The following is a 17,591-nucleotide window of genomic DNA, read 5'->3' on the forward strand; positions in this document are numbered from 1 at the left end:
TGCATCACGAATTGTAGAGCTATCGGAGTGCTTGAGAGAGAAAGCAACTCAATCAGGCGTTAAGGTAAGCTCACTACACTTGTAGAGAGGGATAGCACATCGGCTATGTGAGAGGCAGCCATTAGTGCTTGCTTGAAACGCTTGACCAATAAGCAATCCATGGGTCTTGGCAGTTGATCTTGAGCTCACCTTTACATTTTGGTTTCGTTGCCGGGACCAACAGATTCAAGCTTGAGTGCTTACGCACTTCAAATCGAGCATCGAAGTAAGGGTTTCATCCCCAATCTAGAGCTTGAGATAGATAGGAGGTTTTGGGTCTTTTAATATGTGCTACAAGTAAGCATTTTTTGTTTTTGGTGATTGGTTGAGTAGGAGAAATCGGTTCAATACTTTGCTTTTGATTTTTGTCGCATTTCGAGTAGGATAGGAGGGAGAAATCGGAGTGGGAAGCTTAAGGTTCACTGCTGTAAAACAGTCCTGAACAAGGCAATAACAAGGAAAAATGGGAAAAAAGGAGTGCTCAGATGCCTCGGAATTGCAAGTGGAGTGATCGAGAAGACTAAGGTGCTAGTTAGAAAAGTTTTAAGGTCCTGAGGAACCAAGGAAGACCTCATTTGCAGTCCTGGCTTTGTGAGAGAGAGAGAGAGAGAGAGAGAGAGAGAGAGAGAGAGAGAGAGAGAGAGAGAGAGAGAGAGAGAGAGAGAGAGAGAGAGAGAGAGAGAGAGAGTGTGTGTGTGTGTGTGTGTGTGTGTGTGTGTGTGTGTGCTTGCAGGTCACGAGACTACATTGAATCTATCAGAGCGTGTCGGAGCTTTCGGTGAGATTCAGGTATAGAATGCCCTTGGCCTACACCCCTCCTTGACTCCTGGAATTCCTTGTAGGTGCTAGCAACATTTAAGTGAGGATTCTTTTGTAGAACACGATCGGCACGTTTTCAGCCGACGTAATCGGATGTTTTTCACAATGTTCGATTCCTAGAATTGAACCCAGTGACCAATCCAATTCGCAGATCAGACTCGAACGAGCCCGTTTCTTCCAACAAGATGTGCTCATCCGATTTTGAAAATGGGACCAGCGCCAAATCGTACCACTCCCTAATTGGACACACCACCTCCATCCGATTCCAAGAATTGGAGAGAAGGAATCGGACACACTACCCCGTCCAATCGCCACAATCGGGCCACAAACTCGGACCTAGCCGATTGGACATACATTCAATCAAACCAAGCACCCCCTTTTGATTCCAAGAATTGGACGTACCCCAATCGGACCAACTCGAGCTGTTCGATCGGACACACCTTGTCTGATTGTGACAATCGGACCCGACCCTATCCGATTCCTAAAATCGGACACTAGTAAATCGGACATAGCTTGAGAAACAAAATCTATAAATTTGACAAACCCCTTCTAACGAGGAGTGCGACCCGCGCTGGAAGAGCCCACCAAATGCCTCACAGGTAGTTACAGACCTAGAAATCATGGTCGAACAATCTAGAATAGTGGCTGGTATTGTGGGTTGGTTGTAAGACCCCAACTCACCCTAAACTGACCATGAACAAGCTGAACGGGATAGCGCAATAAAATAACAGAGAAGCTAGTGAGAACAACTAGAAACCAAACACAGGACCCTATCAAACCAACCTATAGACAAGGGCACCGAAGCTACACACACTTTATTTTTTCACTCACTCTGACTTCCAACACTTGAGAAGAGCAAAAAGCTTGGTGATGCACAATGCACTGAAAAGAATACACCTACACGCACATGCACGGAGTGAGGGTAAGTTGAGGACCGATTACAATTAACAAGGAACTCACTCAAACATAAAAATTTAAAGGAACCCACTAGTAAGAGAAGACCCAAAGACACAGAAGAGTGATCGGATCCCCAAAGGTAAGCCCAAGCGAAGAACAATACCAAAAAGGCGGATGCAACAAGGATAGGCACTATCGTGGAAGTGGATCTACCTGACCTTATCAACTTGATCAACAACTTGGCAGAGCAGGAAGCTTTAGACATGGAAGAGGGCAGCTCATGTTGTAGAAGCACTGAAGAGATGGACCTAGGCAAATTACTTGAGTCCATCCAATAGTTAGTGCACAAACATGATATTCAAACCCGGCTAGAACACCACAGTAGACCTATAGAGGATGTCATAACAGACCGCAAGGAAGAGAGAAAGCTAGCTCGCAAGGCCTAGCTGCATACAACCAAGACCAGCAAACTAGGAGCTTGTGCCAAAGTTTGGAAATGCTAGAGATCCAGAGAGTGCTAGCCCTAGCAGGCAGAAATCGATCGAAGAACGAGAGAGCGCTAGAGGGAGACCTCACACTAAGCAAGCTTCTGACAAAGCGACTGCTAGATAACATGGCAGTAGAGCAAACCGTTGCAGCATTAGCAACATCACTACTAACAAGGTTAGGGGTTAACCAAGGCTCTAAGAGCCAATCAAAAATCCATGTGGTGGTGAAGCAACTGGACAAATACCCAATCCATATAGCTTTGTGGAATAGTTCAAGTAGGTCTGCAAGGCCAATAGCCTTATCGATCCTGCTCAATGCTCCCAATCTTTCGGATTGTGCTTAGGTGACAAGGGCCAGACTTGGTACATGAGTTTGGATGCTGCAGAGCATGCCAATTTCAATGGCTTGCAAAATCTCTTCATCAAGAGATTTTTCAAGCATGGGTACTCTGAAAACCTACTAGTGCGACTTATGAACATCAAGTAGAGAGAGAAAGAGGATATTCGAGATTACATTACTCAGTTGTTGAGGAGCCTCTTCAAGAGAATCCCAATGGGCGAGAGACCAATCGAAAGAGCAGTATTCATTGTATTCATCAGCAAAATACAAAGTGAAGAGCTCTACAAAGCCTTGGCCGACAACTCAAGCTTGCAACGAGACGCACTAGCAAGGGTCTTTGAGGAAGCTATTAGAGTGGATGACCAGCTCAAGAAAAGAAGCACTAGATTCCTGAATCGAGAACCAGGAGTTCCGAGAGGGCCTCAACATCGAGTGAGAGTAGGCCTAAGTGCGCAGGACAAAGAGAAGGGCATTGACTCAGGATAAGAGCTAGCAGAGATTAGGATGAACAGAACCAAACTTTAGGAGATGATGAGACGACCAATGCACCCGCATGTCCAATGTGTGCATTGTGGTGAGAACCACTTGTCAGCTGAGTGCCAAGACCCTAGGTCATGACCTCGTGATAATTGTGATAGGCTCATCCATGACACCTTGCATTGTAGACTACCTCGGAGACTCCTGTACCCGCAGCCTTACAGTCAATCCTACCTTGAGAATAGGCCACCGAACTTCTTTGGAAAGGGAGCCCCATTGGCTCTCCCGGCACCTAATGATGCTAAGTCGCCCATCCCTAGGATGGAAATCAATCATACATGTATCCCTAGACCACTTGGACCCTACGTGACCCACCCACCAAGTGATACTCTAGTCCACTATATGGATCAACCTAGCAGCAATGAGCCTTATGTAAATCCATGTGTTGTATGATGAGAAAGGCAATGCAATCCTTATGCACTACCAACCAACACACATGATGGCATTAGGTAGGGGGAGAGGTAGAGGTCTAGGAGCATAGAACCAAGAGCCAACAATCGTATGTTGGACTTGCGGTCACCCAGGACACATCTCTTCGCATTGCTCCAAGAGGGAGGAAGCAAATAGAGATAAAGCTGATCTGAGATGCACTGAGTGTGGAATCACTCATCTCTTTGTCAATTTCCCTAGGTGGAAGCCATTCTCTAATTTGGGAAATGAGTCATCGGTTCCATTGGGGTTGTTCGATGTCAAGACACTCAATGGGGAGGCCACGCCTATCTTGTTACATGACATGACCCGCACACAGACAAAGTAGGCTGGCATATCATTGCTAGGGCCTAGCAACCTTGACGCAACCTTAGTTGGAAAGAAGAGCCGGAGACGAAGGAAGAAAAGACCAGACGCTAAGGTCACCCTCAAGACCAACAATGCCACAACATTGCCGATTGAAAAGAAAGTCATTGGTGCAGAGGAAGAAACATTAGTCCCACAGATGGCTGAAAAGGAAAGTGCTAAGGTCAGGGAGTACCCAACCCAAAGTGCCAACTCGAAGCCATCAAGAAGGTGAAAGAGTGGGTGAAGGAGGCCCAGGAGGAGCTAAAGGACGTTGAGCCCATACTAGAAGACGAGATCGAGGATCTCTCAAGCATAAGCATGCTAATCTCTCTCCCATGACCAAGATCAAGGGAGGCCATGGCACCACAAGTTGGGCCACTTAGACAAGGCTAAATGCTTCGGGCCAGCAAACTGGTCAAGGCCATTTTCCAAGAACCACAGACTTAGGAGAGAAACAAGGGACTAGCAACCTCCTCAAGACACTGGTGACCGCCCATATAACTCTATGCTTAGGCAGTATCCAATGCTATGGCTAGAGCTGAAACAGTGGGTTGAAGAACCAAATGAGCCAATTACCATAGACTTGCCTGAGCACGATGCAGAAACTCAAATACTGAGTATAACGTTGCACTCCATACCTAGATCCTTGCACGTTAATGCCTTTTGGAAAGGTACAAAAGTACATACAGTCATGCCAGTCTTAGCACTGGGGGATGTCACCAGAAAGGGGATCATGGACACAGGGGCAAGAGTGAGTATGCTAAGCCATGTGGTACTCCAAACTTGGGGTAACCCACCGGTCGAGACTATTAGGTTCACTGGCTAGCAGAATGAAGGTGAAACCGTTTGGAGTGCTAAAAATTTGGCCAGTGAAGCTCGCAAGAATCCGATTCTCTGTCAACTTCATAGTCATGAAGAAGGGACTAGATTACGACATCATGTCAAATCGACTCTGGATACGCAACGCAAGAGTCGTAGAGGATTGGGGCAACGATCTTATCTTCCTGGGCAATCGAACAGAGGCCGTGTAAGAGTGGAGATGGACACATGGAAGACTATGCCTGTCAACTTGGACGCCATCTCCACCATGCTAAAGGGTGACAAACACACTAGGGGATCCTATGGGGCCCTTACCAAGTATATCCCATGCCCTAAGGACGAGCGAGACTGGATGCATATTCTTACTACCATTGACCTACCGTTCTCAGACACTGAGGAGTACGAACAAGCCATCAAGGCAATTGAAAAATCCAAGGACATACCCTTAGTGTCAATCTGCATGATGTGCTCTCATTAGCTTGTCAATTTCTTCCTTGATAGCATGGGTATGCTTTGGATTCATGGGATATGGTTGTTGCTTGACCGGTGTTGTGTTAGGTGTCATGGGTATGTTGTGAGTCGCCACACTCAAGTCTACCCCTTTGAACTCTTCTAGGGACCAAGCAAAGACATCTATATACTCTCGCAAGAGAGCAATGAGACATGTTTCCTCTTTCTTAGTCAAGAAATCGGCTATAAAGATGGGTCGTGGTGTCTCCCCTTCCCTAGCTAAATTGACCTCTTTGACCTTGGCATGTCCCTCGATTAGTTCGCTTGATTCCTCTCATTTGTCTCCCAGCAAGATCACCACCATGTCTACCTTTTTGAACTTTATAAATTGTTTCGGCAGATCTTGTGGTTTTCGTTGTCCTTCAGTCTTTGTTTCTTTAGGTAGCTCATGTTGTTCATCCCTCCGTCGACTTCTTAGGTGGATGAGTAGGTCCCCCTTGGTGTGTCTCATCTTGGGGGGTCGAGGTATTTCAAGATCGCTATCAAAGCTGACCTCCAATTCACAACTCAACATTTTGTCTTCGCTAGAAAAGGGGCTCTCTCATGGTGGTCGTAGCTTAGAAGGTGAGTCTGTTCGTAGTAGTGGTGTGTCACTTGGCACGGCTAGGCCTACCTACTCATAGTCAATTACACATGTGTGCTCCAACCAAGTTCGATCGCAGTTCTTGTGTCTGACACTTTTTGCTACTCTAAGGGCACTCTACTTGTGTAGTCTAGGGTCTGCTCGTATCTCTTCAATCATACATCCCCCAATGTCGTATTCTAGGGTATCGATTTCTCTTTCGCTCTCATCATTGAAGGAACAACAATCCTCAAATTCGTTGTCAGAGCTGTCTTCGTCTGGTTGCTCATCATTGTCTAGGTTCTTACATATCTCTTCTTGATGGTCGAGGATTAAGGCCCAATTGTATCTCAAGTTTAAATTGTGCACTTTGGACCATCGCCATTCAAGCTCGTCCAAGAGATCTTGGAGTAGCTTAAGATTCATTGATGGATTGCCAACCAACTTGTCGGTCAAGTACCCCGAGACCTCCAGGAGCTTTCTTCTATTGTTTGGGACTTGGAACGCAACAAGGTTGGTTCTTCCTTGTAGGTTTCCAATAGTTCATCTACGAAATTGAACACACGGACTGGGTTTTCCCCATAGTCATCGTATTAAAGAAGAATGGAAAGATTAGAGTGTGTGACAATTATAAGAAGGTAAATGTTGCTACAAAGAGAGATAACTACCCCTTGTCGTACACCGAGCACATGCTCGAGAGAGTGGCTGGCAAAGAGGCCTATAGTTTCCTAGATGGCTTCTCTGGATACAATCAGGTGCAGGTACATCTTAACGATAAGCATAAAATCGCATTCGCCATGGAATGGGGTATCTTTGTCTACATAATCATGCCCTTTGGGTTGACTAATGCACCAGCCACCTTCCAATGATTGATGTGTATAATATTCAAAGACATGCTAAGGAAAGAGTTAGAGGTCTTCGTAGATGACTTGTGTGTTCACTCTACTTGGTGAGAACACTTAAACAGACTCCAAGCAGTCTTTGAACAATGTCGACTATATCACCTCTCCTTAAACCCCTTGAACTGCTAGTTTTGGGTGAAGCATGGATGTATCCTAGGACACATGGTATCAAAGAATGGCATTGCAACAGATTTTTTGAAGATCAAGGTCATTTTCGATCTTCCATGCCCAATTGATTTCAAGGGTGTTCAGTGTTTCTTAGGACACACAGGGTATTATCGATGGTTCATGTTGAATTATGCATTGATTTCTAGACCTCTATACAAGTTGTTGATCATATTTGAATGGACCGAGGAATGCCAACACATATATGAGGAACTGAAAAAGGCTTTGACCACAGCACCAATTCTACGAGCCCTAGATTGGACACTCGCCTTTCATGTGCACATCGACGCTTCGAAACTTGCCGTAGGAGTTGTGTTGTGCCAACCTGGTGAACACAACCTGGATTATCCAGTAAGCTTTGCTAGCAGACAGCTCACTGAGACCAAAATAAATTACTCGACAACAAAGAGAGAGGGCTTGGCTATGGTATTTTCCATAAGGAAATTTCGACATTATCTTTTGGCTATGCCTTTTACTTTCTTTGTCGACCATCAAGCCTTGTTGTATCTTGTCAACAAACCATGCGCTACAGGACGCATCCCTAGATGGCTTCTTCTACTTTTGGAGTTTGACTTCTCCATGCTGGTGTGTAAAGGAAAGCAACATTACATGGCTGACCATCTGTCTCGTATTCTGAGAGAAGCGGTTGGACAAGGCATTGGGGATGAACTGCCAAACATGCATCTATTCCTCTTATCCAGGGAAAAAGATCTGTTTAGAGCTGACATGATGCCATATTGGATAGATGAATAGTTCAAGTGCTTGAGCACGGACTGTTAGAATGACTAATAGAAAAAGCCTGACTTAGGGGGCTCATCTTGAAGATCCAACCATATCAGTTTGATAGCAAGCCAACTTTATAAGCTAGGGCAAGACGGGTTATTGTGCAGATGCATGTGTGAGCATGAGATGCATGACGTACTGACAAAGGCATACGGCAGAATCGCAGGACATTTTAGTGGAGATGCAACAGCCCGCAAAGTGCTGCAATCCCAATTGTGGTAGCCTACCCTCTTCTGAGATGCAACACAATTTGTGAAGCATTATGATAAGTGCCAACAAACTAAAATTCAAATTCGTAAGGATCACATGGAGCTAACCCAATTATCGCACAACAACCCTTCGAGAAATGGGGAATTAACTTCATCGGACCCATTAGTCCTAGGTCACAATATTCACAAGCCAAATACATCATTGTGGCCACCGATTATCTAACAAAATGGATAGAAGCACGAGCTATGAGAAAGAATGATGCTAGGACCACTATTAAGTTCCTATGGGAGCAAGTGATCTCATGATTTGGCTACCCCATCGAACTAGTTAGCAACCAAGGCACACACTTCATCAACGAAGTGATAGCTCACCTCCTATCCTCCTTTCTAATCATCCATCGGAAATCCTCACCTTACAACCCTCAAGCAAACGATCAGGCCAAATCCACAAATAAAATCTTGATAAATGTCCTTACCAAAGTCATCTTTGCTTCACGCAGTGATTGGGATAACAAGCTAATGGTGGCCTTATGGGCCTACCACACAGCGTACAAAACGGCTGACCCCATTTAGTTTGACATATGGTACAGAGGTGATCCTTCCCTTGGAATTCTTCGTACCAAGCCTCAAGGTAGCCCTTGAAGAGAGATGGGATGGGAAGGAAGCATGGATAGAACACTTGATGGAACTCGGACACTTATCATAAACCCGGCTTCTAACCACCCACGCACTAATATGCGAAAAGGCAAGACACAAACGTTGGTTTGACAAGCATGTCAAGTAGCGTAACTTTGAATAGGGTGACTTAGTACTGATGTACTTTGTCAAAGGATACAAGCAAAAGCTAAAGTTTTGAGGGCTAGGACCTTTTAAGATTCAAACCATCAGCCGAATTGGCAACGTAGAGCTCGAATCCCTGGAAGGTGAGGGCATAGGTTTTTTCAATGGCAACCGCATAAAGAAGTACTTTCTCCCCTCACACCCCTTGCATGAGCCTCCAATGTTGGCAACCCCTTTCCACGTACGAGTAGCCACTATCAATGAGGTGGACAATGAGGATGAGGAAGCAATACCATCAGCTTACCTAAGCATGACGATCACTGCTAAGCACACATGCACCCTCAATGCATTGATCGACGAGGGAGCTGATTTTAATGTCCTAAACCATGACCATTGGACCCAAAACGGCAAACCAAAGTTGCAGTCCACTAATTCTAAGCTCACCCCTTATGGGAGCCAACCCTACACACTTTTGGGAAAGTGCAAGGTTTCAGTCTCTATCGAGTCTGAAAACATGCTAATAATCTTATCTGTTGCCCCCCAACACTAAAGATGCAGGCACAAAGCCACTGTTAGGATGAACCTTTAAGAAGTAATCTCGTTGCAATGTCGACTACAAGTCATAATGCATCCACCTAACCATGGGTAATGTCCGCATGGTTATTGCTTTCAGCAAGGGCGGTGGGACTCCTTCCAAGTCCGTAAAGCCACCATTAGAGAAACCCACCGTCAAGGGTAAGGAGGGGGGTCATGACTCGTCACAACCGGCCAAGCCTCAATGCCAACAACCCACTAATCCCAATGTTGAAGCCCATGAACCCGAGTTCAAATGGGTGCCTAAGCAGCAGGGCCCGCCACCTAAGAACAAAAAAGCAAGGCCTTGCAAGGCTAATGACCCACACTTGAAATCTAGCAAGCCAAGACAGAACCATAAACATCAACGTACAGTCAAAGCCGTGATGGGTCCCCAAGTCCTTATTGCAAGCACAAGGCTACTATGTGGGTAACACCTAGATTTGGCTACCTAAAGCCCAAACAACCAAAGGCCCTACTCAAACGCCATCCTCAAGCTTGACTACACAAAACATCCCATCAAAGACACTCAAACCACAAGAGAATCAGGCTGCTAAGTCCATGGAACCTCCAAAGCCTAGCTCAACAGGGCATAAACCAATCTATCACTCAAAATTGCAACATGCTACTAACAAATCGACCACATCTAGTCATGGTGATGCCCCTCAAATCTTTGAAGCGCCTAGTGGCGTATCAACCGCAGCTACAACTAAGCCCGTCAAACATAAGGCCAAGCTACAACCTCAGGAGCAAACCAAGCAGCAAACATTAGCTGCTGACCTCTCTAGCGATGTCAAGCCTCAACCACTTGTTGCCGAGCTTAGACCCTCTTATGAGCAACGATCAATTCTAACCTTGACTATAGACTTAGTTGAAAATATAGAGGACGACTTGGTTGCTTGCCTCCGATGCTTGGATGCTACTTTCATGACATTGGCTACAAGCTATGATCAACTAGACTTAGGCCTCTTGGAGGAACATATAACAACAGAAGTATGAACACTTCCTTGCTCTTCGCAGGAGTCTGAATTTGTATCCGTTAAGGCTTCTAAAGCAATTGCAGAGTTAATTGCAATTGAGATATCCAAGGAGTCAAAATTTGTATCCGTTAAGGCTTCTGAAGCAGTTGCAGAGTTAATTGCAATTGCGATATCCAAGAAACAAGCAATCAAACAGCATCTCATTATGTCGTATAGCAAGAACACGATCATGGCCACAAACTAGGAAATCAAGAAGTTAAAACAGCTTGCTGACAACAACTCCTCCTTTTTGCGAAAATGGTGCGCTTTATGCGTGCAATGGGAGTTAGAGGGATGCCAAATAATGACCCACATTGAACAACGATGTGCAATCAAGGCATCAAAATATGACCCAACCTATGTAGCTCCAACTTCTTATAGGGTGTTGACTACCATTTGGAACTGGCCCCTGGAAGAACACATTAAGGGACATCCTTATTTAAATCACATCCTCACTGAGGAGGAGTTGCATGTGGCTAGCTAAGTGGTTGGACTCTGATGACTTCTTGCTTGATATTCTCACTTACATTACACATGTAGGCATACGCCCTTTAGAAATGGATAACTATGCTACTTTAGAATACAACCCTAACTTCTATGCTTGGCTAATGTGATAGTAAACATTAAGATTATGCATTGTAGGCCCTTCATCCACTAAACATTCAATCCTAGGAAGGATTCTTCTTAGTTCAAAAAAGAGGGGGTAAGGTAAATCAAACCAAACACACAAGAAAAACAATAAAGGAACGGCACACATTAGTAGGATGGAACAACTTGTGAGTGTGGAAAAGGTCAATAAAATTTGAAATCAACAAACTAATTGGATGAAAAGTCAGTTCCTGCACTCGAACAATTCAATTCAGCAAATATGTAATTGTCCCCTTTTGTGTGTGATTATTCTGAATAACACTAATGACGAAGATGGTTTCATGACAGGCACTCATCATGGCAAGCCAAGAAAAGGCTGGAAATTTTCCCTTTTTAGAAGAAGAATAGGCAAAGTATGGTCTTTCAGTGGAGACACGCGTCTTCAACTAGTTCAAGTTCTAGCATATCTTCAACCTAGAAGGCATGGCCATTCCAGCCATGAGGTAGATCATTGAGCAATGCAATCTGCAAAAATACATGGAAGCAATAGGCCAAGGGATGGACTACTTCCATTGTGCAGAATTTTTTAAGACCTTCCACAGGAACCGCGGCACAATAATTGTGCACAAGGGAGAGGAAGTTCATTGGGTGTAGATTGAACTGACCCCGCAATTGGTGGAAAAGGCCTTGGGCTTGGTGAACAAAGTAGAGAGAAAGCCAAAGAGATATGTATATGCATTGCTAGGAATGGACAAGGTAAGGGTCCACACCAACGACAACATCAGCTTGGCGGATATCCCTAAGCCCAAAATCCAACTCCAGGCCAAGATGGTGCATGCATTGTTTTCTAGTCAAAGATATAATACCATCATGAGCCGCATTAATGTCCCCCTACTAGAGAGCATTACAGCAATGTCACAAGATGAGGTGAACCTCAACGGTTTTGTGAGGAAGACCATTGAAACCTCAGCAAAAGCTTTAGCAACGAGAGAAAAAACTTCCAAAGGAGAATCTCCTGTCACCAAGGCTTCATCTTCAAAGGTGCAACCATTAGATTCGGTGGGATCCTCACTGTGATCATTAGGGAAGCCTTGGGACAAGGGCAAGAAGAAGCAGGAGGAGTAGATGAAATGCCAAGCCAGTCGCCACCTCACTAGGAATAAGAGGCATAGTCCAGTGAAAGGACGCTGAGTGAGGAAGAAGAAAGCAGAGGGGCAAGAAGAATAGAATAGCTGGGGAAATTCTAAGAAGAAAATTGCACAAAAACAATAAGAAGAGGAGAGGAGGAAACAAGAAAAGGCAGACTTACAAAAGGCCCACAGGGAATCCAAAAAAGCCATGGAGGAAAGAAGGAGAAAGTGGGAAGAGAAGGAGGAGGAGTTGAGAAAAAAGGAGGAAGATGTGGCCATTGCCAGGCGCAGGTCCATTGAGCAACAGTCCAGGCATGACGAGTCGGACCCCACAAGCCCAATCAGAGATGAAGGGCCAAGCTCAAGCACCCATGTGTTAGAGTTCATGCCACTAACAGTGCAAGAAGGCAAGGGCAAGGCCCCAATTACCCCCATTCCCACTCTCCTAACACCCACCACCGTCGTTGCCCTCTCCACTCCCAATTCTACGACCCAGCTGGATGCCAGCAACTCAATGGCTTGGGTCCAATACTTCGTGAATAAAGAAGTGGGCTAAGGAGTAGAAGAAGGAGGCCCCCTAGTAGGAACCAAAAGGCCGGCTGCAGTAGACGCTGAGTCAAGGCAAGACCCTAAGAGGCAAAAGGTGGCAGGCTCCACAACCTCCATCCCCACAATAGAGAGGCCATTCGAAGCATACGACAAGCATGTCAAGGAGCTCCTCTCTCAATTAGAGAAAGCCAAGGAGGAGAAGAAAATTGTGGTAGTAGAGCTTAAAGCAAAAAAAGAGGCCATGGTTGCATCCTAATTGGAGAAAACACACCAAATAGCCATGGCCCAAAGGGAAGTTCACGAGTTGAAGGAGCAGCTATAAGCTAAGGAAGAGATGGAAGTGGAATGGCGGGTGCGAGTGAATGAAGAAACCAAAGCCATACGACGCCTACAATGGCACAATGGAGAGATTGTGGCACGCTACAAATATCTACAAGCTAAAATGGAGAAAATCACTAAAGCCACGGAAGAGCTAGAGGAGTTGAGGGAGGAAAGAGCTCGCATGTACGAAAGAGAGGTGGAAAAACTAACCCAAGAGGCTACCTCACACAGGAAGAGCAGTAAAAGTTAAGGGTAGAAATGGAAGATCAAGAATGAAGGTTGACAGTGCTATCCCAAAGGCAGGGAGAAAGCCTCAAAGATATGAACAAGAGGGAAGAAGAATGGGCCAATCAGAACAAAAAAAGGGTCAAAGCCTTGGCACACCATCTCACTCAAGTCAAAAAGGAAAAGATACTTGCTAAAAGCAGAGCGGAAGCTACCCAAGTGAGCTTCCACACCCAACAACGTGCCTTCTTGGATACCCTATTGGACGTCACCCAAGCAGAGGAGGGAGAGACAATAGAGGCAATGGAAAAGAAACTGGGAATGGCTCGTAGGCCACTAAAGGCAAGACTACAGATGCCGCCACAACCTAGTGGAGTTGGCCCAAGCCTGGAAGAGCAAAGCCATTATCTCCTATTGGAAGGCCTAGCCTCGCAGGAAGTGGACGCACTCGGGTTCCTCCAAGAGGAGGTGGATGTGAACTTTAAAGTGGGATCACATAAAGAAGAGCTTGTCCCACGTCCTCCTTCCTTGCAGACTAAAGAGCAACAACACGCAGACACCTCCCCAAAAAGAAAGGCGGCACTGAGGAAAAGAAGAAAACAAATGGTGAAGGACACAAGGAGAACATGGAATGCCAAGGGAGTGAGAGCACCCCAGGCACCTATCCCACCATGCGAGGATGATGCATCAGTGAGCTTCCACGCCGATCTTGTAATCTGGGAAAGACAAGAAATGTCCAAGAGCCCCTTCAATTTTAACTTCTAGTTCCCCACCACCTTGCGTAGGGTCTTGCCCATCAAGGTGGTGGAGAAGGTAATTAACATTGGAAGTAGGCTTGGACAGAAATGTTTGGAGGAGAGAGAGTAGAGTCCCACCTTATGGGCCACTGAAGATGCCAAGGTCTGTGGGTGGCTACGAATGTCAACCTAAATGAAGGAGAAGGATCTACGACTCCAACCTAGACACTTGGATGGCCTTTTGCAACACTCAACCCTTCGAGCTAAATGACCCAACCTTTAAGCCTTACCCTCGAAGGGTGGGAGTGGATTTTGACTCCAGTGTCCACGACTGCTACAACTTCCCTATAATCTATAATCCTCATTGTACTACATATGAAGAGGCCCTCGTCTTCACATCAGAGAACTTGTATGATACTCTAATTCAATTCACTAATGAATTCTTCCATATATCCCTCCAGCACGTCCATAAATCCCTCTAACACCAAGGCTCATGCCAACCGCAAGGGTCTTACAATTCCATAAAGCCCTCCAACACACTCCCCAACAAGGCTTGTATACACACTCAGAAAGCCACTTGGCTACCCTAGCAACACCATCCGACTCACCACCCCAAGCATGCCATGGGACTAGCACTCAACTAGGAGGGTAATGTTTACTGCAAAGCGAAGGAAGCAAAAAGCAAGGCATCAAGAGGAAAAGTGCAAGGCGAAAAAAAAAAAGGAAAATGCGCCCTACAAGAGAGTGGGCCCTGAAGAAATCTAAAGGCATGGGAACAACCACTAGGAGTACAAGACGCAACCATACCTGGCAACCTAGATACATCCTCTATAGGGAAGAAGAGTTGACGACTAAGGAAAAAGAGAATTGAGGCAAAAATAATGCTCAAGACGAAGTGAGACCACATTAACCAAGGGAAAATAGGTCATTGACACCGAAACAGAAACATCTGCTCCTAAGACGAGAGAGAAAGGAAGTGCTAAGGTTCGAGAGTACCCTAACTCCAACCACCAACAATTGAGAGTTGCGAACAAGGTCAAGGAGTGGATAAAAGAAGCACAAGCTCACCTTCAAGATGTCAAACATATAGTGCAGGACAAGATTAATGAACTCTCAACCTTGAGCCCACCAACCTCTTCTACATGTCTGAGGGCAAGAGAGGCAACACCACCACAAGAACACCTAAATGGGCAAAATGAGGGGGTCGTGTGACTGCAAAACTGGCTCACAAGCATTGGCAAGGAGCCCATGAAGTTGAGGGAAAGACACATGGCAAATTGCTAACATCAATAATAACAACTCATGTGATGTTGTCTTGGGGGAATCGCTTAAGGAAAACTCCACACTTTGGCAAGAATTGAACTGATGGGTAGAACACAATAATGACCATGAGCCACAAGACCTTCCAAACTATGATGATGTGACACACGTACCAAGCCTAGCACTAAATCCAATGTCTAAGTCCCCACAATTAAACGCCTTTTTTGGGAGGGCACTAAAATGCATGCAATCTTACATGTCATTGCCTTAGGAGATACTACATGAAAGGGGATAGTGGACACAGGAGCAGTGTGAACTAAGTCACACAGTCTTGCAAGCTTGGGAAAACCCATCGATGGAGACCCACAAGGTTCAATGTCACTCTAGCAAATGGGATGAAGGTTAGACCCTTCGGAGTCCTAAAGGACTGGCCACTAAAGATAGTGGGAATCCAATTCTTAGTGAACTTTATAGTTATGAAGGAAGTGGATTATGATATCCTACTCAACAGACCTTGGATGAGAAATGCCAGAGTAATAGAGGATTGGGACAATGACCTGATATTCTTGGGTAATAGATCAAACGCAGTCTAAGTAGATACGGACACATGGAAAACCTCACTAGTGGACTTAGATGCCATCTCTACCCCGCTATAGGGCGACTCAAAGCCTAGAAGCAATTATGGACTACGAACAAGGTACATTCCTTGCCCTGAGGATGAACGAGATTGGATGCACGTATTGGCAACCATTGATCTCCCATTCTTGGAGGACGAGGGTGGATCCAGGCAAGTTGTAGACCTAGCTAGCAAACCTAAGTTGTACCCGTGTATGATGGCCAGGAGTTCCATGAGTTAACCAACACCAATCACCTATCATGTCCCAACCAACAAATTAGAACTTCACAAAATCCTCGAGCACCTCTCAAATCAACTTGTGGGTAACCCAACTGCCAATTTAAAGCCTCTCAAGGACCTTATGGAGGAAAGCAGAGAGTGGGAATGGACTAAAGTGCATGACCTAAATTTATCATATAACTGGACTCTCATGACAAGTGTGGTAGAGTTCGGAAGTGGGAACCCTACTAGCAACATGCAATTCCAATATGAGGATTCTAATGATGAGTACAAAGATTGTTGTTCCATCATTGAGAAGAGAAAAAAGAGGAAGTAGAGACCATAGAGAGAGGAAAGAGTAATTCGAGCAAATAAAAGTGGATACTAAACCTTGAGAGGTCAACACATTTCGAGTGAGCAAGGGAGTTTCCAAGGTAGATTGCGATTGAGCCTCGTTAAAATGCCTCAGAGTTGTAGATTATGAGCAAGTGAGACTAGCTCGTCCTTGCACCACAACACTATTTGGGGTAGAGTCAACTTCAAAGTTGCAAATTTCAAGGGAGACAGCCTCTTCTAGTGAGGATGACAAGTACAATTCCAAGTCAGAGCCGAGGACCACCTGGGACCACGATGCACCTAGGGGGACCTTCCAATCCACCCAAGGCGCAAAAGGCTAAAGGAGGAGAAAAGGAAAGAGTCAAAGTCATTAGAAGTTGAATGGCAAAAAAAATCTTAGGACGTGCCCAAGCACTTCACGAAGTACAAACAGGGTGGTACAATAGTGGCATTGGAGGGGAGCCAAATGGGAAGGGCAAGCAAGTGAACCCATCGAAGGACCAACCAAGGTTAAGGAGGTCAATCTAGCAAAGGGGGAGGATAAGCCTCGACTCATGTACATAGTGGATGACCTAACTGAGGAGGAAGAGCATAATCTCATAAATCTCTTAAGGGACTTTGATTATGTGTTTGCATGGTCCTTAAACGAGCTGAAAGGAATAGATCCGAGTATTGTGACTCACAATATTCCCATGACCCACATGAAGCAGTACTAGTCAAGCAACAACCATATGCAATGAATCCTAAGCATGCACACGTTGTAAAGAAGAAGATTGATAAGCTATTGAAGGCACGATTCATTTATGAAAGATAAAGCATACAAACCGTATCACCCATAGTCATAATCGTTAAAAAAATGGAAAGATGCGAGTGTAAACTATAAGAAGGTCAATGCAACCACCAAGAGAGACAAGTACCCACTACCATACACGGAGCACATGCCAGAGAGTGGCAAGGAAGGAAACCTACACCTTTCTGGGTGGCTTCTCAAGCTATAACCAAGTGCAAGTCCATTAGGATGACATGCACAAGATGGCATTTCCCACCGAATGGGGGGTGTTTGCCTTCATAGTCATGCCATTTGGACATCCTCAAAAAATGGTTGAAAGTCTTCATCGATGACTTATGCACCCACACCAACTGGGAAGAACACTTGGAAAAGCTATGAATAGTCTTTGAACGATGTCGAAAATATAATCTCTTACTAAACCCCTTAAAGTGCCACTTTTGGGTAAAGCATGATTGCATCTTACAACATGTTGTCAAGGAATGGGATAGCCACAAACTTTTCTAAAGTCAAGGTGATTATAAACTTCCCCCTCTAACCAACTTCAAGGGAGTTCAATGTTTCTTAGGCCACACGATACTACCGATGGCTTGTATTGTACTAT

Source organism: Lygodium microphyllum, chromosome 5 (genome assembly GCF_053477565.2).
Source record: "Lygodium microphyllum isolate KBCC chromosome 5, Lygodium_microphyllum_v1.1.10, whole genome shotgun sequence".
NCBI lineage: Eukaryota > Viridiplantae > Streptophyta > Polypodiopsida > Schizaeales > Lygodiaceae > Lygodium > Lygodium microphyllum.